Source organism: Xenopus laevis, chromosome 8S (assembly GCF_017654675.1).
Source record: "Xenopus laevis strain J_2021 chromosome 8S, Xenopus_laevis_v10.1, whole genome shotgun sequence".
NCBI classification, from domain to species: Eukaryota; Metazoa; Chordata; class Amphibia; order Anura; family Pipidae; genus Xenopus; species Xenopus laevis.
In genome coordinates, this window is record NC_054386.1 from 8,121,720 (window position 1) to 8,147,772 (window position 26,053).

Genomic DNA, 26,053 nt, shown 5'->3' on the forward strand with positions numbered 1-26,053 from the left:
TCAGGCAGAATTCTGCACTGAAATCCATTTCTCAAAAGAGCAAACAGATTTTTTTATATTCGATTTTGAAATCTGACATGGGGCTAGACATTTTTTATTAGAGAACTACACACAAACATAACTTGAGCTTTTTGAATAGTAAACATAATTTCAAGCAACTTTGCAATATACATCAATTCAAAAATATGCAGACTTTTCATGATTTTTAATTGTTTGGAACAGTTCCCTAAGCCCAGCTCCCTGCTCTCCTGCTGATCTCTCTGACTACTTTGCTGAGCTGTCTGACTACTGTTACTTTGTATCAACAGCCATCTGTCCTCAGCCTGCATCCTCCAAACCCCACAATTCCCTGCACATGTGATTTCAATAAGGAAAGGAACATCCCAGTGCAATGCATTGTGGGTTATGTAGTTCCTGCATGCTGTCTGTAAGCTGTGGAGAAGTTGTTACAATTTGTAACATCAGTGTTTAGTCCCTCCTTCCCTGCCAGGATTTAAATGATGAAGAAAGAGAACAGCTGTTAAGTTAAAAAAAGGGAGGAAGGAGGGTACCCTAAAAAAAATTCGATATTTTTCATCCTATAAAAAGTAAAAAAAAGTTTTTTTTACAAACTCTTGCACTTCGCCTGGTCTGCCTTGGCGAAAGAGGTAACGTTAAAAAAAAAAACGTAGTAAATCTGCGTAGTTTCACTCCTTCGACAGAGTGCAACTTTGCCTGGCGTTAGACTGCGAAGTTGCGCTAGTCTATCTACTTCGGCGAATTTTAACCAGGGACATTTTTAGTAAATTGGCGAAGTGGCAAAATGACGTAACACTGGCGAATTTTCGCTAGCGTTAGCCACTTCGCCTGTTAGTGAATTCGCCCCTATGTGTCTGCACCATAGCCAGCAATGTGCCTTCAGTACAGACACAGGAGCCAGCGTAGGCGTAAATACCTAAATAACAAAGTCTGTACAGGTTCATAGGCAGGGTTGGACTGAGGGGCCCACCGGGGATGCTGTTTGGGGGCCCCACACCACACCCCAGCCCCCCGCCCCAACGGGCCAGGCTCTCCCCCTCCGCAGCTGCAATCTCCTTTTTTCCTGTTCGCAGCCGCAACCCGGAAGCCGGGAGGGAGGTTGGAGGGACAGCGCCAATAGCGGGACTGGGCCGTCAGGGCTAACAAACGCTCAGAGCCCACCGGCCCAGTCCGACCCTGTTTATAGGTACAAAAAATATTTTTCTATTGATATTCCTTTATTAAAAATGAGTGTCATTTTGTTTGTTGCTTATAGAGAGAAACCTCTTCCTTGTGTGGGAGAGCCCCTAGCAAAGCAGCAAGCTCTGAGGTTTCCTGTTGATGCTCATTAGCAATTAACTTGTATATTACAATTTTTACACGGGAAACAAATAAATAAACAACTCATTGCACTTTAAAAGCAGAGCACCCAATGTAAGCAGCACTTTTTCTAAAGGACTTGGGGCACAGTCATATTTAAAAGAGAAACACATGAATGGCAACTTGCATCTGCAAATGTTATTTCTTAGGGATTATATACATATGATGACAGCCATGTTGTTCCTATTTGTTTGGAAGGGCTGGCAGTTTTGTTATAACACAGTATAACCACGGTGTGATCCTGAATAGTGACGGGCGAATTTCTTGCGTTTCACTTCACAGAAAAATTTGTGGATTTACCGCACAATTCGCATAACGGCGAAAAATTCGCGAAACTCAAATTTTCGCCCCCGTCTCAATTTTGAAGCAAGCATTAAAGTCAATGGGCGTCTGAATAGTGTTGATATGCGATGGTTTTAATGTGAACGACTTTTCTGACGCGCTTCCACATTTTTTTGATTTTTTTTCCGCGAATTTATTCGGCGTCGCCGAAATGTGAAAATTTCACATTAGGCTAATTTTTTCGCCCATCACTAATCCTGAACAATGTTGTGAAATATGAAGACAGATCAAAGGTAACAGTAATTGTACATGTATTGGAGAAATGATGAGCTGTTTTATTCTTGCTTTACATTTTGAACTGTTTTGCACTCTGGTGACTGATGCCAATATTGACTTTCACATGTTCCCTACGGCTAGCTTGGAATGTGGGAAAAGAGTATTTATAACCCTGATCCATGTGATGCAAAAGTCTCTCCAGCGAGGAATAAGGGGTGATGTATACGTCTCATCTCTTAGGTCATGTGTCATTTGGCACCTAAAATCTGTCTCATGCTGTACATATCCCTCCTGCAACATACAGCAGGCACACAGAAGCTAACACTCCATCACCCTGAAAGCGACGTTACACATATTAATTGAGTGTGGTAAAATGGTGTTAAAAAACATTGTCAGTACAGCAGGTCTGGACTGGGAGTCAAAATAGGCCCTGGAATTCCAAGTACACAGAGGCCCAAATAGTCCTCCACCAGCCCACTAAATAGTGACTGTCTATGGGACCTTACAGCAGCCCCTCTGGCATTTGCCAGAACCCACAGATTGCCAGTCCGGGCCTGCAGTACAGTGTGTGTGAACAAGATTATATGAACCTTGTACAAATGTTTCAAGTCAAGTGGACTATAATAGTAGTCAGAATGGTTTGAGACCAGGAATGTGTTTGTGTGTATAGTGAGCTATAATTATTATATATTATATATATATATATATATATATAAGGAATGCACCGAATCCAGGATTCGGCCTTTTTCAGCAGGATTCAGATTTGGCCGAATTCTTCTGCCTGGCCTAACCAAATCTGAATCCTAACTTGTATATGCAAATTAGAACAAGGAGGGAAATCCTGTGACTTTTTGTCACAAAACTAGGAAGTAAAAAATGTTTCCCCTTCCCACCCCTAATTTGCGTATGCAAATTAGGATTTGGTTCAGTATTCGGCCAAATCTTTCGTGAAGGATTCGGCTGAATCCAAAATAGTGGATTCGATGCATTCCTATATATATATATATCAAAAGGTAAAGACTGGCACACTCGTATATTATGCAAAAAAAAGTAGAGTTTACTCAGCGTTTCGGTTTAGGACCGAAACATCGGTCACTTGGCCACTTGGAGCACTTTGTTTTCCGAAGTCGCCTGAAGTTTCCTCGTGAGGCGAGGAAAACGAAGAGCTCTGAGTGCCATCCCACCTGCTATATACAGTACATTCTAGCCGGCAGGAAGGCAGTTTGGGGAGATTAGTCGCCCCAAGAAGAGGAGATTTGTCGCCAGGCAACTAATCACACAAGCCAATTACACAGACAGTCTTTTGCTTCCACGATTCTTCCTGTTACAGTTAGAGCTGCAGTATTTCTGGTCAGGTGATCTCTTCCTGTTACAGTTAGAGCTGCAGTATTTCTGGTCAGGTGATCTCTTCCTGTTACAGTTAGAGCTGCAGTATTTCTGGTCAGGTGATCTCTTCCTGTTACAGTTAGAGCTGCAGTATTTCTGGTCAGGTGATCTCTTCCTGTTACAGTTAGAGCTGCAGTATTTCTGGTCAGGTGATCTCTGAGGCAGCACACAGACCATCATGATATGGGGGTTCAAGGCAAGAGATGTAAAAGGGCAAGATTTACTTTAACCCTTACAGTGCCATGGTAAGCTCTTTGATTTTTGCTGCCTGTTGCCATTTAAACGAATGGCACAAATCAAAAAATCTGTCTAGAAACGTATTATGTATAGCATTGGGGCTGTGATCATTTTATGGGCTTGCTGTTGATGGCATGAATAAGGGATTGAGTGATTTAAATGTCACCCTGTTATTTATGATGATAGTTCTAATTACCATTGTTTTAAATAGCTTTTCTTCCCACAACAGGACAGGTTATTTTTTGTCATGGAGTTTGTCAATGGAGGTGACCTCATGTTTCATATTCAGAAATCTCGGCGATTTGATGAAGCCCATGCGTGCTTCTACAGCGCTGAAATCACATCCGCCCTCGTGTTTCTTCATGATAAAGGAGTCATTTACAGGTATGGGGGCTCTAACATTTGTCAGTTTGGAACACTACGTGGAATGCTGCCCATTCTGTATGCAGTCTCCTTTGCACTTTATTCTAGTGGTAAATATATACATAAAGAATTAATAACCGAGAAAGTATTTTGATATTGTAACTCGTATTCTTATAATACACAAGCGCCTTGAATAACCTGCGATTTGTATCTTTATAAATATTGCTTTGTGATGTCATCAGTTATAATTGGTGCTTAGCGATGTCATGTGATATTAAAGCTACTGCATATAGTAAAATAAAAATAATATACATCTAGGAAAATATAAGGATATTATAAGCCACTTTGTAGTTCATTGAACAGTATAAAAGTGTTCGGCCTGTGGCTTTACAATTTATAAAATGTTTATATAAACTTATAAATTACCATAGAGAGTAAAGAATTCCCTTTATAATTTAGAAGTTGTTTTTGGTAACTGTGGTAGCATAACATTTGTGTATCATTGCAACATAACTTGTGTAATATAAGGAAGAAGATGCCACATGCAGTTGGCATTAAGGTAAAACTGGGGAAGTATATGCAATTTACTTAATTTTGAAGTCTCACAAACTGTATGAAAGTATGAAGCCTCACGTCAACGGGTTACATAGCTTGAAATGTGGACTCGTATCAAATAATAATTTGGCTTATATTATCCAGCCACTTGCTTATTGTAAGAGAGAATCTGACGTACAATTCGGTCCATAAATATTTGGACAGAAAACTTTTTTCTAATTTTGGTTCTGTACATTACCACAATGAATTTGAAATAAAACAACTCAGATGCAGTTGAACTGCAGACTTTCAGCTTTAATTCAGTGGGTTGAACAAAAAGATTGCATAAAAATGTGAGGAACTGAAGCCTTTTTTTTAACACAATCGCTTCATTTCAGGGGCTCAAAAGTAATTGGACAAATTAAAAAACTGAAAATAAAATGTTCACTTCTAATACTTGGTTGAAACCCTTTTGCTGGCAATGACAGCCTGAAGTCTTGAACTCATGGACATCACCAGATTCTGGGTTTGCTCCTGTTTAATGCTCTGCCAGGCCTTTACTGCAGCCGCTTTCACTTGCTGTTTGTTTGTGGCCTTTCTGCCCCAAGTTTTGTCTTCAACAAGTGAAATGCAGCTCAATTGGGTTCAGATCAGGTGACTGACTTGGCCATTCGACAATATTCCACTTCTTTTCTTTAATAAACTCCTGGGTTGCTTTGGCTGTATGTTTTGGCTCATTATGAAACACCTCCCAATCAATGTGACTGCATTTAGCTGGATTTGAGCAGTGTCTCTGAAGAGCTCACAATTCATTCTTGTGCTTCTGTCCTGTGTCACATGATGGATAAACACTAGTGTCCCAGTGCCACTGGCAGCCATGCACGCCCAAGCCATCACACTGCCCCCCAAATGTTTTATACAGAACTGTGCTATGCTTTGGATCATGAGCTGTTCCACTCCTTCTCCATACTTTTTTCTTGCCATCATTCTGGTAGAGGTTGATCTTGGTTTCATTTTAGATGTTTTTTTTTTTAGCAAAGTCCAATCTAGCCTTTCTATTCTTGATGCTTATGAGTGGCTTGTACCTTGCAGTGCACCCTCTGTATTTACTTTCATGCAGCCTTCTCTTTATGGTAGACTTGGATATGGATACTCTACCTCCTGGAGAGTGTTGTTCATTTGTTTGGCTGTTGTGAAGGAGTTTCACTGGAAATGATTCTGAGATCATCCACCACTGTTGTCTTGCTGAGTTCACCAGTGATTTCTTTCTTTCTCAGGATGTACCAAACTGTAGATTTTGCCACTCCTAATATTGTAGCAATTTTTCGCATTGGTTTTTTCTGTTTTTACAGCTTAAAGGGATACTGTCATGGGAAAAAAACATTTTTTAAATGAATCAGTTAATAGTGCTGCTCCAGCAGAATTCTGCACTGAAATCTATTTCTCAAAAGAGCAAACAGATTTTTTTATATTCAATTTTGAAATCTGACAAGGGGCTAGCATATTGTCAATTTCCCAGCTGCCCCAAGTCATGTGACTTGTGCTCTGATAAACTTCAATCACTCTTTACTGCTGTACTGCAGGTTGGAGTGATATCACCCCCTCCCCTTTTCCCCCCAGCAGCCAAACAAAAGAACAATGGGAAGGTAACCAGATAGCAGCTCCCTAACACAAGATAACAGCTGCCTGGTAGATCTAAGAACAACACTCAATAGTAAAAACCCATGTCCCACTGAGACACATTCAGTTACATTGAGAAGGAAAAACAGCAGCCTGCCAGAAAGCATTTCTCTCCTAAAGTGCAGGCACAAGTCACATGATTGGGGGCAGTTGGGAAATTGACAAAATGTCCAGCCCCATGTCAGATTTCAAAATTGAATATAAAAAAATCTGTTTGCTCTTTTGAGAAATGGATTTCAGTGCAGAATTCTGCTGGAGTAGCACTATTAACTGATGCGTTTTGAAAAAAAACATGTTTTCTGATGACAGGATCCCTTTAAGGATGGCTTGTTTCACCTGCATGGAGAGCTCTTTTGACCGCATGTTGTCTGTTCACAGCAAAATCTTCCACATACAAGCACCCCCCCCCCTCAAATCAACTCCAGGGCTTTTATCTGTTTCATTGATAATGACATAACTAAGGTATTGCCCCCACCTGCCCATGAAATAGCCTTTGAGTCAATGGTCCAATTACTTTTGAGCCCCTGAAATGAAGTGATTGTATTAAAAAAAGGCTTTAGTTCCTCACATTTTTATGCATATTTTATATTTTTTTGTTCAACCCATTGAATTAAAGCTGAAAGTCTGCAGTTCAACTGCATCCGAGTTGTTTCATTTATAATTCATTGTGGTAATGTACAGAACCAAAATTAGAAAAAAGTTGTCTCTGTCCAAAGATTTATGGACCTAACTGAATAAAAAAAAAGCGTTAACCATTGCATTCTGCAGGTTAGATGACAAATGACTGGAAAATAGACTACATTTCAAATTCCTGGTCATGAAAATGGAAGGCCCTCGAGGGCATGTTATGCAAAAAAACATACTTTCACTAAATAATAGGATTTATGGATCTAAGGGGGAGAAGTCAAAATACTTTCCTTAACAGAGGTATCGCCACCTGCAATATCAATTGCACACAAGCAATGAAATATAATAAGCAGTTTTATCGCAAAAGAAGGAGGCAATTTAATCAAATATAGAGTAAGACACTTTTGACAAAATGGCCTCAATGGCTGCCCATAAGTTTTGCCCCTCTTCATGGTTCTCCTTTAAGCTTTACCAATATGCCAAGAAGTGCACCTGGTGCTTCTATTAACCTTCCAGAAAACCTAGTTTCTAGTTGGACTGTGTGCCACAGACTGGCATGTTGGCACATGAAGAACATTAAACAAATCTATTGCCCTATGAGGATAAATCCAATGCAGTTAATGTAATGTAATATAGGTGATCCCCTGTTCAAACTGGTCCTGCAGGTATTACTCCCATCACAAGATGTAACATGCATTGAGGGAGTGGCCATTGAACCCTGCTGTAGAGTGTTAAGGATATTTAGAAGTTCCAAATGGTAGCGGTTAAGCAATAGCATACTTGTTACTCTAGATCAGTGTTCATCAACAAACAGCCAAACCCAAAATGTTTTTGTTTTCCCACAGCCACCTTGACAGATGTTGAGCGACCTTTTTTTATTGGGGTACTATGCAGCACTGTTCTCTTTTCTTGCAGAATAAAGTCATCTGACTTCCACCTTAACCTGACCATACAAGGGTCCCAACCTGCATTTGATACAGTGCCACACAAAAGGTTACTGGTTAAATGAAGGAATGTTGACCTGGAACATAATATTTGTACCTGGATAGAGAACTGGCTAAAAGATAGACTACAAAGAGTGGTGGTAAATGGAACATTTTCTAATTGGACCAGTGTTGTTAGTGGAGTACCGCAGGGCTCTGTACTAGGTCCCTTGCTTTTCAACTTGTTTATTAATGACCTGGAGGTGGCCATTGAAAGTACTGTTTCTATTTTTGAAGATGAGACTAAATTGTGCAGAACTATAGGTTCCATGCAGGATGCTGCCACTTTGCACAGTGATTTGTCTAAACTGGAAAACTGGGCAGCAAACTGGAAAATGAGGTTCAATGTTGATAAATGCAGGTTATGCACTTTGGCAAAAAATAATATAAATGCAAGTTATACACTAAATGGCAATGTGTTGGGAGTTTCCTTAAATGAGAAGGATCTTGGGGTTTTTGTAGATAACAAGTTGTCTAATTCTGGGCAGTGTCATTCTGTGGCTACTAAAGCAAATAAAGTTCTGTCTTGTATAAAAAAGGGCATTAACTCAAGGGATGAAAACATAATTATACCTCTTTATAGGTCCCCGGTGAAGCCTCATCTGAAGTATGGGGGCAGTTTTGGACTCCAGTCCTTAAGAGGGATATACATGAGCTGGAGAGAGTGCAGAGACTAAGTGCAACTAAATTTGCAACTAAATTTGTTAAAGGGACCGAAGACTTAAATTATGAGGGTAGACTGTCAAGGTTGGGGTTGTTTTCTCTGGAAAAAAGGGGAGATTAGTCACCCATCGAAAAATCTCCTCTTTTGCGGGGCGACTAACCTCCCAGAACTGCCCCCCGCCGACTAGAATGTAAATTGCTGGCTGGATGGCAATCGGAGCCGCTTCGTTTTCCGAAGTCGCCTGAAGTTGCCTCACAAGGAAACTCTGGGCGATTTTGGAAAACAGAGTGCTCCAAGTGCCATCCCGCCAGTGATTTAGATTCTAGCTAGCGGGAGGCAGTGCAGGGAGATTAGTCGCCCCGAAGACCGACCACAGTCCCCAGCGTCATGTCTTCTCCCACGTGTGGTTTCCTAGGGCCAAGATAGAAAAAGCTTTATTTAGGAGAAATTGGGTCAACTCCACCTCTACTCTATTTTCCTTTTCAATCTTTAATTCTTGAATTGCTGGCTATTTTTGATATTTTTACCTCACAGAAGTAAGGAGTGTCCCAGCATGTAGGCAGTGGTAGTGCTGGCCACTTTAGCCACAAAATTGCCCAGATCTCCACTGAAAAGGGGATAATTAACCATGATTTTGATTTTCAGGTATTGAGTGATTGAAAATAAAACGTTGAACTATGACATAAAAGTGGCACAGAGAGACAGGATTGTATGCACAGCCATTGAGTGTTCTGGCATATCTCTTTAATGCACAGTATGAGTAGTACATGTGTGTTGCTTTGATATTGTTTATATTTTCACATATACTAATTTCTCATTAATCAGAACACATAATATGAAACTCCGTTGTGTGTAATGGCAAAGATATTATCACTACAGCCGGGAAGCATAGAGACAAGCCAGACAAGTCAAAAGGAAGTGAATCACTTGCTAGCGTAGATCGTACATATGACTGAATAGATTGTAGTTGTCTCTCTAATATATTATTGGTAATTATCACCAAATACACCATAAATGGGCAGTAACAATATTTCTTTATTATTATTATCCTGCCTATTTTATAATCTACTTTACTTTGTTCTCCATGCTTGATATCTGTGCAGCGCAGCAGAGTCAAAAATGAAATATCACAAATGATGCAGCAAAATGAGAATGGGAAAGAAACATGGAGACGTGGGTGCACAGAAGGTTAGAGAACCCTAAGGGCAGGGGCACATGCGCAGATTCGGGGAGATTTAGTCGCCTGGCAACTAATCGCCTCTTCTTCGGGGCAACAATCTCCCCGAACTGCCTTCCGCCTGCTATAATGAGAAAACGCCAGCGCAATGGCACTCGTGGTGATTCAATTTCCAAAGTCGCCCGAAGTTGCCTCACGAAGAAACTTCAGGCAACTTAGGAAATCGAAATGCATTGCCACAGGTGATTTTTCATTTTAGCAGACAGAAGGCAGTTCCCTGCCCTAAAACCGGAGAAAAGGAATAGAAGGAGCAAAACCGGTCAGACTTTGACAGAATGGCCGAGACAGTGGAAGAGAAGAAGCCATTAGCAGCTAAAGTGCGAAGATAAGCTGAAAACAGTGGCGTAACTAGATATTATAGAGCCACACATCAAATTATTTTTCAGGCCTCAAAAATAACTAGAGGTTGACCTGTTTTACCAATATTTATTGAAATCGCTTATGAATTAGGGCCTCATGGGGCCCCTATACCTCCTGGGCCCCCCCCTGCAGCCGGTCTGCTTCCTTTGTAGTTACGCCCCTTTCGCTGAATGACTGTACTATTTGGAAACTCAAGCCTCCACACATTTGCACCCCGATAAATCCTGTCCTTTCTTATAGGATCAGAGAGAACAGTCTGGCAGGGCCGGGCCAAGCCGACTAGCCACGCCCCCTTTGCATGCACGCGCCATAAAAGGATCAGCAACGAAAAGGGGAAACGTAAGGGGAGGGACAGAGGAGAGGGGAGGGACAGATGGGCGAGTGACAGGGGTAGACGAGAGCTGCAGACGGGAGAAAATCTGAACTAAGGATAGGCAGAAGAATCTTGAACAGGCACCTGCCAGCGCCCCCACGTCGTTGGTCCCTAGACAGGTGCCTCTTCTGCCTACCCAGGGCCGGATTTACATAGCAGGCCCATTGTCATTCAACGCCCCATCCCCTACCTTTTATTCACTCAAATTTTCATCATCGGGACCAGAGCAATGGGGATTGGCGCACAGGAAATTAAAAACCGATCGTATCTCCTGCGTATTCCCAATTTTTCTGAACCAATGTGGGTGTGGTCGGACAGCATGCCACCCCCTTAAATCCTGCTGCCCTAGGCCCGGGCCTTGGTGGCCTCTCCACAAATCCGGGCCTGTGCCTCCCCCTAGTTCTAGCCCTGCAGTCTGGTAGCTAATGGCTGTGCCTAATACTAAGCAGTCCTAGTAAATATTTAACTGGGAATGTGCCCCACAATCTTATTTTTCACAGCTGATATGTGCTTTTGCTCTAAGCTTGTAATGAAAACTAGGAACGATAAGCTATGACAACACACAGTATTCTGCAATGTGTTTATCTGACCCCTGGAGAACTGCGTCAGTGCAGTGGAGGTGGTGCCCAAATAACTGACCGAGGACACAAATCACAAAACACTTTCCTGGAAAACGGCCCACCGATTTTAAAGCCCTTTGTGCTCGTCAGGAAACTGCAGTCAAAAACATGTTGGATTGAAGCAGAAAACTGGTACAAAGGTTGTTCTTCCTTATTATACAGTAAACCAAGCTGTAAATGCTGTGTCTACCTTTAGTTAAAGGAGATCTAAAGGCAAAAATGAATGAAAAAGAAATCCGTCTCTAATAAACCTTAGTTAAAAAATGTGTACCGTTTTTTTAAGAAACCTGACTGTGTGCAGTGAAATTCCCCCTTCATTTACTTGCTCTTACAGCTGCGGATAGAAAACTTCAGATGGTCCCTAACTGCTCTGCAGGGAAACGATCATACTTTCAAACAGCAGGGGGAGCTCCCCACCTTACTTCCCAGAAGCAGTTTTGTTTGTTTCCCTGTAAAACAGCCGGCGACCGTGTAGAGATTTGTATCCGCAGAACCAGTGCAGTCTGAATATTTTGATTATTAATCAGTCTTGCTGTATTTGACTTTTGCTGTTTTGATCAGTTATGACGATCCCTAAGCAGCCCAGACCACACTGAGCATGTGCACAGTCTTGGTCTTGCAAAGATGTTTAACAAAGTTACAAGATGACAGCCCCCTGCGGCCAACTTTGAAAACATAAATCATTTGTTGAATTAGGCTTGTGGTGCAGTAAGTTTATGTTAGTATACAAAATACAGCATATCTAACATTATTCTATTTTAGACTTTAGTTCCCCTTTAAAGAGTTGATTCAGCCAGCTCCATCTAGAACGAACTTGGCAGCCCTTACTCTTTAGTGTTAGTTACTATGGGCAATTTATTATTATTTTCTGTACACGCCTTAAACTAGTTTTGTAACATGGAATGAAGTAATTCCTTATTTTGGAAGGTGCCTGTATCGAGTGGCATAGCTTGATATTAGATATTACAGCAAAATCATTTCCCAACCCTTCTATATTATTGTCTATATTATTGTCAGCTGAATCTGCTTCTACGGACATTTATGAAAGTAATTTCCACTCTACCTGTAATAAAAAACATTTTTTTAGCAGGAAGTAAAAAATGTTTTCCCCTTCCCATCCCTAATTTGCATATGCAAATTAGGGTTCGGTATTCGGCCGAATCTTTCACGAAGGATTCAGGGGTTCTGAAAAATGTTTTCCCCTTCCCATCCCTAATTTGCAAAATAGTGGATTCAGTGCATCCCTATTTTAAAGTACTCAAAATATCATGTAGTGTTGCCCTGCACTGGTAAAACTGATGTTTTTGCTTCAGAAACACTTCTATAGTTCATATAAACAAGCTGCTGAGTAGCCATGGTGGAAATTGAATAAAGACTATATGGCACAGGTTAAATAGTGGATAACAGATAACACCATTATGTTCTACAGAGTTTATCTGCTGTGTAACCTGAGCCTTTTCTCCTTAGAATTGCTGCCCCCATGGCTACACAGCAACTTGTTTATATAAACTATAGTAGTGTTTCTGAAGCAAACACACCAGTTTTACCAGTGCAGGGCAACACTGCATAATATTTTTATTACTTTAAAAAATGTTCCTTTTTTGATGTCACCTTTAGGTTTACAAAGCTTTTCTCCATGCTGTAGCAATGGCAGCTTTACAAAATACAAACTGTGAGCCCGGACTCTTCAAAGATTCTACGAATCTTAGTGAATTTGCCCCTAGGAGTGATGCTGTGCTTCCTCCCCATAGTTATTTTGCTGTACTGTTCATTGCGAACACACACACACACACTTTAGTTATTAATAAACAAAGGATCAGGAAAGAAATGACCTGCAATGCGAAGGTTAGAGGAAGTCGGAATGAGAAGACCTGGAGGGAGAGAACAGGCCAACGGGAGGTGGAATAAGTTATCTGAAAGAAATCCTATTTAATGAATAGCGGCTGGAACATGTTTTCCTTGTGTTATATTACATATAATAGGGTCGTCACCTTTTCTGGAAAGAATTACCAGCGTTTGTATATTTTTATCTTTCTTTTCTATTAATAACATTGGTAGCAAGTATCACTTTTACCTGCCAGGCCAGTAGAATACCAGTCTGATTCTAACCCTAACCATAAATCGGCCATTTACGAATCTACCGCCTCTCATAGTCACACACACCACTTGTCCTTGCGTCGTTCTTTTTACAGTTCTAGGAAGCAGAGTAGCTAGGGAAAAAATGATGAAACGCTGAGAAATTGGTGAGGTGTGAATCAAATTTTCCTGGAATGAAGAAAAAGAAGCCTTTGTGCCCAGGAAAAGCACGAGCCAAGGTCAGACTTGCAATTAAATCCTAGTGTGTCAAAGCCCTGGGCTCTGGTTTTATATCTGGGAGCAATGCCGGGTATAGCAGAGACCACAAAGCAGAACACCAAAAGCTGACTGTCCCATTATACAGGAGGATGAGAAACGTCACTTGTAAAGCACCAGCAGGTCCTTCAGCCCCAGTCTGTATGGTTCCCATAGAAATACGAGCTCTGCTGTTGCAATACTTCCAGTAATATGTAATAGTGTGATCATCTTTTATACTGCTTTCCAAATCAAATTCCTCTTTTAAGAATATTTCTTTGTTTTTAAAGCCTGTGAAACAAGAACAAGTGCCATATCTGTAATGCAGCTTGAACCACTTACAACCCAAACTAAAGGTGGCCATAGACGCAAACGAGCGGATGCCATTAACGAGCATGGCTTTGGGGTCAGGCGGTATCGATCGGGTCAAAATCAAACCTGACAGATCGACCAAACGACCGATCTCCACTGGACGAAAGATGTCGGCACACGCCACACACGATCCGAAAATCGTACGAATCCTCAATTCGTACGATAGGATCTGAGTGTCTATGGCCAGCTTAAGGGGCAGATTTACTAAAGGGCCAAGTGACTTACCGCTTTTAGGCACTTTGCCGATTTACTAACGGGCGCAGGCATAACTTTGCTAGCGAAAGAGACAGACGCTAACGCTCATTCGCACTCTATCGTCAGGCGAATTTTCGCTCTGGCGACTGGACGTTACTCCGCAAATTCACTAAGATGAGGATTTTATTTTCGCCAGACTTGCCTTTGCCAGCTCAGACCAGGCGAAGTGCATTGGAGTGTATAGCCTGCAAAAGTCCTTAAATTTTTTTTCAGGTAACCAGGTTCCGCCATACATTTTCTAACATATGGAACATTAACTATACAGTGGGCTCATGTGTAGGGCAATATAACAACTCTATTGTCTTAATTAAAGGGATACTGTCATGGGGAAAAACATTTTCAAAATGAATCAGTTAATAGTGCTGCTCCAGCAGAATTCTGCACTGAAATCCATTTCTCAAAAGAATAAACAGATTTTTTTATATTCAATTTTGAAATCTGACATGGGGCTAGACATTTTGTCAATTTCCCAGCTGCCCCAAGTCATGTGGCTTGTGCCTGCACTTTAGGAGAGAAATGCTTTCTGGCAGGCTGCTGTTTTTCCTTCTCAATGTAACTGAATTTGTCTCAGTGAGACATGGGATTTTACTATTGAGTGTTGTTCTTAGATCTACCAGGCAGCTGTTATCTTGTGTTAGGGAGCTGCTATCTGGTTACCTTCCCATTGTTCTTTTGTTTGGCTGCTGGGGGGGAGGGAGGGGGTGATATCACTCCAACTTGCAGTTCAGCAGTAAAGAGTGACTGAAGTTCATCACAGCACAAGTCACATGACTTGGGGAAGCTGGGAAATTGACAATATTTCTAGCCCCATGTCCGATTTCAAAATTGAATATAAAAAAATCTGTTTGCTCTTTATAGAAATGGATTTCAGTGCAGAATTCTGCTGGAGCAGCACTATTAACTGATTCATTTTGAAAAAAAATGTTTTTCCCTTGACAGTATCCCTTTAAGGTTCCCTGGACTTGTGTAATTTAATGTATTTGCTGCAACATATACGTCCATTCAACTTTATATTTCCCGCCGTATGCAAATTAGCCTGAGCGAAGACCTCTAATGAAGTTGCGCTAGGCATAATTAAACGCTAGCGCATCTTCGCTTTGATTGACGAAAATTCACAACTTCGCATTTTAGTAAATTAGCGTTGTCTGAGCGAATTTAACCAGGTCGGTGTTGCTTTGCTTTATTTTCTGCAGAGATCTGAAACTAGACAATGTTCTCCTCGATCATGAAGGTCACAGCAAGCTGGCCGACTTCGGGATGTGCAAATAGGGGATCCGGGAAGGCTGCGCAACATCAACATTCTGCGGAACTCCTGATTCCATTGCACCCGAGGTACAGTAACACAGGGCTATTGTAAGGAGAAGGCTTGGCAGAAGGTTTTGACCCCTTCTTTTAAATTCTTCAATCACCTTGCTACTGTTCTCTGTGTTTGACCTCATACAGGGAAATACATCTTTATAATGATGTGCTATATTAAACCCCCTTAGATATCTCTTCAGCTTTTTATGTACTTGCCAATGACTTTCTTAGGGTCAAATTTACTAAGCGGCGAAAATTCGCCAGCAACGGCTTTGCAGGCAGCACAACACTTCGCCAGGTGAAAATTCGCTCAGACAACGCTAATTCACTAATATGCGAAGTTGCGTCCAGGGCACCGAACGCTGGTGAAGTTGCGCTATCGTTAATTCGACAAGCAGAGCGAAGTAGCGCTAGCGTTGGCTAATTTGCATACAGCGGAAAGTTAAAGTTGAATGGACATATATGTTGCAGCACATACATTACATTACACAAGTCCAGGGAACCTTAATAAAATAAAATAGAGTTGTTATATTGCCCTACACATGAGCCCAGTGTATAGTTTATGTTCCATATGTTAGGAAATGGAGGGGGGAAGCCGGTTACCCCAAAAATAATTTACGCTCTTTTGCAGCCTATCACCCTCAAAAAAGGAAAAGATGCCAGCGTTTTTTGGGACTTAGAAAGTCCTATCTATTCTATTGCACTTCTGAGGAGGCGAAAGCAAGTCTGCCGCAAGAGGTAACGTTCAGTAAAATCCGCATCTTTGCGCAGTTACGTCCCTTTGCCAGAGCGCAACTTCGCCTGCCAAATGAGTGCGAAAGAGCGCCAGCGGCAGTCTCGCTCGCTAGCGAAGTTACACCTGCGCCCGTTAGTAAATCGGCGAGGTACTGAAATTACTTCATGCTGGCGAATTTTCACCAGCGTTAGTCACTTCACTCTTTTGTAAATTTGCCCCTTAAAGCAGACCTGCCACCTGCACATAAAAATCTGTATAATGAAAGTCTTTTGCAAATTAAACATGGAACCTAAATTATTTTCATCATTAAAATATCCATACCTTTTATAAAGGTGTTTAAATATCTGAACTGTCAGATATGCCTGAGGCATAGATGTGGAACCGTCAATTACTTTCATTTTCTATTCAGCAATGTCTAGAATAGATGTCTCTGCTCTCCCCACATTCCCCCTTCCCTCCTCACGCTCTATAATTGTGTAGGGCACTGTGCATGAGTATTAGTTCTTTCTGGTGCATACACAAGATTTTGGGGTGATACTCAATTTGTCTAATAACAGTGTCCACAAAATGGCTCCTGCCTGGTTGCTGTGATTGTGTAATTCCAAGACGGAAGGAAATCAAATAATAAATATAGCGTAAGCAAAGTAATCTGGAGCAATATTTCAAAAGAGAGATGTGAGGACCTCCAAAAATAAGAAACGATATTATAGCATATTTATATTGGTTTATTAAAGGAGTAGTAAAGATGAAATTACTGGGGGTGCCAAATGTTAGGCTCACAGTAATTATAATCTCTTACCTGACAGGCCAGTGCTCCTCTTAAAGGGGAACTATTGTGAAAATGAAAATTTAAGATGAGCTTCATCATACTGAAATAAGAAGTTTTCTAAATATAATCAATTAAAAATTCTGTACCGTATTCCCCTCTTAGGATCTGTTTATCTTCATTCTGTCTTCATGCAGCAGTTGGGTTTCAGATAATTATTGACAGTTTGATCCAATATATCTTATAGGGGGGCTCCTATTGCCTAGAAGATGTATTAGAGCTCACTCTATTAAAATCAACAGACATCATGTCTCTCTACATGCAGGATTTGTGCAAAAGACAGTTATTTTGTTAGATTTTGTTTGTACTGGAATCAAGTTATTTTAGTGAGCTCTAATTCATCTGCTAGGAAAGGAGCCCCCCTATAAGATATATTGGATCTAACTGTCAATGAATATCTGACACCCAACTGCTGCATGAAGAGAGAATGAAGAGAAACAGATGCTGAGAGAGGGATAGTCAAGATAATCTTGATTATATTAGAAATGGTTCAGAATATTTAATTGATTGTATTTAGAAAGTTTCTTATTTCAGTATGATGAAGCTTATATTAAATGTTCATTTTCAGATAGTTCCCCTTTAACAGAAAACTGGGGTGCTCTGAGCGAGCCTAATGGAGTGACCTTTTCCTGCTCCTTTCTTCTTCTTGTCGGATGCACATGTGTAGGAACCTGAAAAGCCAAATGCACTGGCCCGGGGCCATGAAAAAAAGAAGAAGCAGAACAAGAGGATGGATCTGTGGTACTCGCTCAGAAGTATCCTGGGTCAGTGCAGTTTTCTACAAAAACACCAGCCTGGGGTATCAGGTAAGTGGTTATAATACACAAAAGCCATGAATATCTTGTAAATTATATCCTTATAAACGGTGAGTAGTGATGTCATAAGTTATAAACGGTGAGTAGTGATGTAATTTCTGTCACATGACTCACTAAAATTTGTGTATTATAATTAATAAAGTACCCCCAGTTGTAAAATATGAGGATATTATAAGTTACCTTGGAGTTCCATGACCTGTATAAAAACACTCGGCCTTCGGCCTCGTGTTTTTATATGGTCATGAAACTCCTCGGTAACTTATAATATCCTTATATTTTACATGAGGGGGTACTTTATTCACTATATAATCAATGGGGCTGCCTAACATTTAACTTTCCTTATTTTTTAAACTTAACGGTATTACACAAAATGTACACTTTGGGCATTTTTATTAACGTTGGATACAAACATCAGCTGTGACATTGCCCACAGCAACATTTGTTTTCTAACTTTTAGGTAATTTCAAATTGAATTGCTGATCAGATGTTATTTTGTCACAAAAATGATGCCCGTGTGCAAAAATTTGTTGTGCGTCAAAAGTTTTAGTCGCCCGTAGATTTCAATGCATTTCGCCAAAATGTTGCCATTTGAAAATTTTTTTGGCGAAACGGGTCAGCTTCACCCATTACTATTGACAATAAATGGATAACAAATGGTACAAAATATTATATATATATATACATACACTTAGGGGCAGATTTACTAAGCTCGAGTGAATTTTCAAAGTTAAAAAAGTTCGACTTTCTAGTAATTTTTTGGATACTTCGACCATAGAATATTCTACTACGAACTTCGACTTCGTAAGATTCGAAATACGATCGGAATACGATCGTACGATGAATAAAATCCTCCGACTTCGAACTCGAATGTCGGAGGTAACTATTCGATGGTCGAATTTCGAAGTATTTACCACTTCGAAATTCGACCCTTGATAAATCTGCCCCTTATATATGCACATTAACCCACCAACATATTTATCAGAGAAATAAGCAGCTGCTAGTATTAATAATATAAAAGGCTTTGCAGTTCTGATTCATGATTTAGGAAGGAATATGGTGCCTTTAAAAACTCTCTCTCTATGTGTCTGTGTATAAAATGATATTATGAATAATGTATAAACATGGTGTAGGTCAGTGGAGTAACTAGATGTTGCTGGGCCCTACAGCAAATTAATTTTAGGGCCCCCGACATATCCAGTGTTTGTCCTGTTTTACCAATATATGTTGAAATTGCTCATCAATAAGAGCCTCATGGGGCCCCCTGTACCTCCTGGGCCCCCCTGCAGCCGCAGGGTCTGCTTCCTCTGTAGTTACGCCCCTGGTGTAGGTTACATGTTGGAGGGCTTTTTCTCTCTAGTGCCTGCCGGGGAATTTGTGATCTTATCTGCAGTGTTTTGTGTCCGCGCGTTACAGCCCCAGGGAATTTAATTTCTTTGCAGTGTCCGCTCTTGCTTCCTTTTTGCTATTGGAAACGGAAAAAGCTGAGTAGCTTCTCACCAGGAGCCCTGAATTCTAAGAATATTATATTTCGTCCTGTTTCTGTCTCAGCAATTTCCTGTGGGAGAAATAATTAATGTTCTGATGGTGCCTTAACAATATTGGACAGTAAAATACAGTATTTTATTCTACTGACATTCATTTCTAAATGACGCAAATCTTCCAGTGCATTTATAAACCATACAGGGCATCCTCTAAGAAGCAAGCAATCTCATGGTGGCCTCTGCTTTATGACTAATTATGACTTATTATTTAAAGGGATACTGTCATGGGGAAAACATTTTTTTTCAAAATGAATCAGTTAATAGTGCTGCTCCAGCAGAATTTTGCACTGAAATCCATTTCTCAAAAGAGCAAACAGATTTTTTTTATATTCAATTTTGAAATCTGACATGGGGCTAGACATTTTGTCAATTTCCCAGCTGCCCCAAGTCATGTGACTTGTGCTCTGATAAACTTCAATCACTCTTTACTGCTGTACTGCAAGTTGGAGTGATATCACCCCCTCCCTTTTCCCCCCAGCAGCCAAAAAAAAGAACAATGGGAAGGTAACCAGATAACAGCTCCCTAACACAAGATAACAGCTGCCTGGTAGATCTAAGAACAACACTCAATAGTAAAAACCCATGTTTTACTGAGACACATTCAGTTACATTGAGATGGAAAAACAGCAGCCTGCCAGAAAGCATTTCTCTCCTAAAGTGCAGGCACAAGTCACATGACCAGGGGCAGCTGGGGAATTGACAATATGTCTAGCCCCATGTCAGATTTCAGAATTGAATATAAAAAAATATGTTGCTCTTTTGAGAAATGGATTTCAGTGCAGAATTCTGCTGGAGTAGCACTATTAACTGATTCATTTTGAAAAAAAATTTTTTTCCCATGACAGTATCCCTTTAACGTTATTGGTTATGCTTTCCTGTTTGGTGCTTGTGCAGCAACAGTTGTGCTGTGAATCACTGAGAAAGGCGCTGTAATTAGGTTTTTGTCTAGTAAGAAAAGGTAAGTTAAGATGTAGTGCTGGTGCCGCCATTGTTGTTAGATAAGACAGTGGATTGAGATTCTGAGACCCATTACTTACAGCACTGCTAACCCTGGTAATTGCTCCAGTTCCGCAGAGTGTTTCAGATGAGAAGGCTTAGAAACTGCCCAGGCTGAATTAGTAATACATCAAAATGAAATTTATATAATTCAGTAAATTATATTTCGCATGACTTAGTTATTATACACCTCTGTATCCAAAGGTTTCAATGAAGAGTCACAGTGCAGCTCCCTGTAGACTGCAGTAGCAAGAAAAGAAATATACAGTATAACAAATGATGCAATTTAGTTAGGGAAACACAGGCCCCCTTGGAGATTGTGAGCACTGCAGTAAGTTCACTGCCACGGCTTGTGCACTTTAATGTGGTGTAGGAAGGCGCAGAGATGTGAAGGGCTTTGTAAGTTATAAGAAGACGTATATAAGTTATTCTTTGTTTTATGAGAAGTGATGAAGGTAAGAATTTCAGCAGTGATGGGGCTTGATACCTTTTTATTTAGAAAAGGAGAATTCTAGCAGCAGAATTTAAAGGAGAGATGGGAGTTTGGGAGGCCTGTTAGCGTATTGCAGTAGTCTAGGCAAGATAAGATGAGGGCATTGATGCCATCTTCCCTCGCGCAAATCTTCAACCTCAACTCGGCTTTTTCTCTCCTAACAAACCCTTCACCAGCTACTGCTACTGGTCCCTGACACTCCCCTCTCTGCAGCTCCTCATTCCTGCCCCCTTTATACTTGTGCTGATGAAGCAGGGCTGAAGTTAGAGAAGACAGGAGATGTATGTGCAGGTATAGCACCCCCTCCACTAGCCAGGTGCCTATTCTGCCTACACCTAGTTCTGGCCCTGCATTAATTTTAAGGTTGTAAAGTATAATGATGGTATAGTTAAAATGTAGTAATATGGTAGTTAAAATGACCAGGTATGATTTTTAAAAATTTCGATTATTTGATTATAATGGAGTCTATGGGAGACGACCTTTCCGTAATTTGGATACTGGGTTACCGTAATGGATCCCATACCTGTACATCTTTTTGAAAATACACAGCAAACCAACATGTCGCTTTTCCTTCCTCTAAACAAGTTTTACAACCCACAGTTGAATCTGCATTTATAGGAAGCTCTTGCTTCTTTTTCAATCTGTCTGTATCTAATAGCTTTATTGCTTACCTTTATATTTCCCATGACTGTTGAATATGATTATTTCATAAAAGCTAATGGAAGAAGTGATACTTAGCCAATCAGTATAAGTAAAGCATTAGCATAATATTGCTCTTTCTGATGGTGGAATGTGTATAAAGGTTTTCTTCTGCCTCCCATACTGTCTTGTGTCTCTGTTATTGCTCTGTGTGTGCAGTTAAATGCAGTCCACATACCTCCCCATCTCATCCCTTCCCTACTCCAGCTTTATTGCCCTTGGCTACATTCCACTGTTAGAAATTTGACCACAGAAATGTGAATACAGATTCTGTTACATATTCAGCTGACGATGGAGGGAGGGGGGGGTTTTCTTTTTTTACAAGTAGTTCCCAAAAATAAATCGAGACAATATTTCAGGCATTGGTTTACTTAACCCCAGAAATAAACACTAGAAAGGCAGCTGTAGCAGTGTAATCAGACATGTTTCTGCCTGTAGGGACAACACTAAGTCAGCTGCTTGTGAAGGAAACCTAGGGACTTTTAGTAATTCAGTAAATGATTTATCTCCCCAATAAAAACAATATAAACTTTAAACTCTTGATTAGCGATTGACTTGTATTAAAGGGGACCCGTCAACCAAAAAAATTAATTCCAAATCCTATTTTATCACGTTAGTCAAGCAAAATGAACTTTAATTACACTGTGAAAAATTATTTGAATATTGTTGAATATCGTCTGGGAATTCATAATTATAGCAAGCAGGCAGGAGCCATTTTGTGGACACTGTTCTTAAGACAAGTCTTGTATCATCTCAGAATCTTGTTTGTGCACCAGAATGGGGGACCTGATGTCCATCCCCATGTCCTGGCTACACAATTAAATGGTGAAGAGAACGGGAGAATGTGGGGAGAGCAGTGACATGTAGGAAGTGCTGAATGGAAAGTGAAAGTAATTGCCTGAGGCATAGAGGCGGGGCAGGCAATATTTGATTGACAGCTGAGATTTTTAAATGAGTTTACAAAAACTATGAATGCTTTAATACAAAAAATAATTTGGGTTTCATGTTTAATTGATTTGAAAAGGACATTTATTATACAGCTTTTTTATGTCTATAAAACAGCAACAGAGGGGCTGCAATTTCATAATAATATGGGGGAGTGCAAACTGAGCAAAATTGAATGAGTTTTATACAAGCATTTAAGGGCTTAGGGTAGATTCCAAACCAGTGAACCAGTAAATCACCATGATTTATTTTTACCCATGGTATACCCTTCCTTCCCCAATCTTGCATCATTTTTCTTTAATATTCAGATCTCCTATTGGGTTATAATAAAAATCCAAGAAGTGAGAGTGAGGCATTACCTGATGTAAAATGCTCACATGCAAACGGCGTCATCATCCAAAATGCAAAACCAGATTGCTCTGTAGGATAAGGTATTATGAGTTATAATAGCGGTGATGTCCTCTAGAACATGCATAGTAGCCATTTGTGTTTCTGTAGTGATCCATCCCTTGCTTTTCTTTTTTTGGTTTATATTCCAACCAGTGCTCTCTACTCTATGCGCACACCATGGCTAAGCTTCCCTACTTCTTATTGATGTAATCTACATTTCAAGCTTTATTCTCTAGGCCCTGTGAAAACTGGTTGAGCTTTTAACTGTCCTTCCCAAAATCAAAGTGCCTCTGTGTTTTAGGGGCCTGCTAAGCACTTCTTAGTTTTAATGGGGTGATACAAGGTGGTGATCACTATTAACATCCTCAATTTGACATCAAGCAGTCAAGATTCAGAAACAAGGGCTTCCTCTGCCAAAATTGTTAATGGTGCAGAACATGGTACCACACATTTCCCCATGGCTTTACCATAATTGGTATTAAATATCCCAACATCTCTATTCATCTCCCATTGTGACACTACATTTAGACGCCTGCCGCCCCCTCGGCGGGGACGCCCGACGCGTCGAGTGGTCTCTGTTAGGCCACAGGCGCCTGTGTCTTCGGGCGCGTGCCGCACGCTCTTGTGAAGTTTAAAGGCGTGCTGGCGCGAAATTTAAACAGTATTTAAAGCTCATTTCATGCTGTGGGACCTTGCCCGTGATAGGATCTTGTTCCTGGTGCTTTGTGAGCTTCTGTATCCTGATTCTGGTTTTGACCCTTTCCTGGCTATTGACTATCCTGACCTCTATATTTGACCCTTGCCTGAATATCGACTACCCCTTCTGCTGAACCCTCCTGTCTGATTGATTACCCGGTTTTGACCCTTGCCTGCCTGATTACGATTGACATCTGCCTGCCTCGACCCGGCCTGTTCTGACGACGATTCTGGTTTCCTGTTTTGTACCGTGACCCAGGGCCGGAACTAGGGGTAGGCAGAGAAGGCACGTGCCTAGGGCGCAAAGCTAGAGGGGCGCCTAGTCCGGTCCCTGTTCTGGCCGTCGTATGCACGAAAAACCGGAAGTGCGCACTCGTATTTTCTTCGCGCATGCGCACTCGGGTATTGGGCGCTTTACCGGGCCAGGCTGCCTGGGGCGCCTGCCTGGGTTGGCCCGGCACTGCCGTGACCCTTGGCCTAAAGACTCTCGCTAACAGTCGTGCCCCTCTGTCTATCCAGAACCTCTAGCCTTGCACCTCTCGTTTAAGTCCTGGCAGCATCCAAGTAGATGAGGGCTCCTCCCGAGGCCAAAGTCGGTCACACTACAGGTGAAGCACGAGCCGAGACCAGGGTGCTTGCAATTGGTTCCGGTGTTGGGTGACGACCGCGACAATAAGGAGGGTAAATCCTATTCATGCCCTTCCATAAAACCAGCATTTTACTGCATGTATTGGGTTTGGGATGGAGGGGAATGCAGCAGATACAATAATGATGTAGTGCCTATGTGTCTGCTTCCCTCGCCCTGCATAAACAACTCATGTTCTATGGCATTAAAAAGTTCTGTCATTTTTCCTGCGTCAGCAAAATATCTGCTCGGTATGACTTTACCTTGAACGCATTCATTTATCTAACAGTGCGGTGCAGACATGCCCTTTAATCCATGCCATTGTTAGAAACATCTCATTCCTATCAGCTTGAAGCTTGCAGGTTATGATTATATCTGCGCAAAGCTGTAAAGACTTTGTTTCTAGATAAAAAAAATACATCATAAAACCTTTCACTGTTTTCATTGTCTTAAAATTAACCTTGGGTGCAGACTGTGCTGTTTATGTTATTCCGCTCAAATATCTCACTTTCCATTTAATAGGGATGCGCCGAATCCACTATTTTGGATTCGGCCGAACCCACGAATCCTTCGGGAAAGATTCGGCCGAATACCGAACCGAATCCTAATTTGCATATGCAAATTAGGGGTGAGAAGGGGAAAATGTTTTTTACTTCCTTGTTTTGTGACAAAAAGTCATGCGATTACCCTCTCCGTCCCTAATTTGCATATGCAAACTAGGATTTGGATTTGGTTCGGCCGTGCAGAAGGATTCGGCCGAATCCGAATCCTGCTGAAAAAGGCTGAATCCTGTCCGAATCCCGAACCAAATCCTGGATACGGTGCATCCCTGCCATTTAATTACTGTTTTAGCAAACAATCCTTATTTCTGATCATTTTGCTTTTTGGTCTTTCCAGGTCCCAAGCATTCTGGATCATCAATCTTATATATTTATTACATCTGCAGCCTCATACTACTAGGTGGGATGGTGGCAGCTATGGGAAGTATGAGCTTTCTGTGGTTCTTGATGAAAACTGCTTTAGCATTTGTATGTATGGATACAGCTGCTCAGTCCTGATTACTGCAAATAAAACACTGTAAACAGTGTGTGTCTGTGGGCAAAGAGCCATGCAGTTAATTCCAGTGGAAGACATGACATCTATGGTAAGAAACACCCTTGGATCAAGTTGACTCTTTTTCTGAATGACCCACAGATGCTCTCTGGAGAGCAACTTGTTACTTCTGTTCGGCTCTGATCTGGTGCCCTGGGCATGCGATATGTCCATGAAGTATATTAACATATAGTGCATTGGTTAAAAATCAGACCTTCCCGATCGATATCGTGGCCAGATTTAGATCGGGAAGACCCGTCGGAAGCCCCCATACACGGGCAGATAAACTGTCAAACGACCGATATTGGCAGCTTTATCGGCCCGTGTATGGCCACCTTTAGAAAAAACAAACTAACTGCAGTACAACGGAATAATCCAATACTTATTCTGCAGTGCACAGAGCTGCAATTAATAAATCCAAATGAACTTCACATCATCACTAATGTTGCGCCTTCCTTTTTGTGCAGAAAACTAGAGAGGATGTCAGCAACTTTGATCCGGAGTTTATCAAAGAAGATGCAGTGTTGACCCCTATTGTCGAGAGCCTCCTGCCAATGATCAATCAGGAGGAATTCAGAAACTTTTCCTACACTGCTCCAGAGCTCCAGAACACTTCTCAAGATAACAGTGCTCTGATGCCGCAGTAACCAATTGACTGCCGGGATTTCATTCTCAAGCCAAATGTAAAGAGCAGAGTAAAGGTCCCCATACATGGACCGCATCAACAAACAGATGCGGCCGCGATCCGACGGGATTTTTAAGCCCATCCGATCGAGATCTGGCCGACTTTCGGCCAGATCTCGATCGGGGAAGCCCGTCTGGGGCCCCATACACGGGCCAATAAGCTGCTGACTCGGTCTGTCGGCAGCTTTTATCGGCCCGTGTATGGCCATCTTAAAAGTATTGTATTGTCTCGTGTCTCATGTGCTTCCTTGAGCACAAA

The 26,053-nt window shown here is 41.2% G+C and overlaps 1 pseudogene; it reads left to right on the top strand.

The window, feature by feature from the left end:
- LOC108700474 overlaps window positions 1-25,757 on the top strand; it is a 42,829-nt pseudogene extending 17,072 nt beyond the window's left edge.
- Window positions 25,758-26,053: the final 296 nt, after the last annotated feature.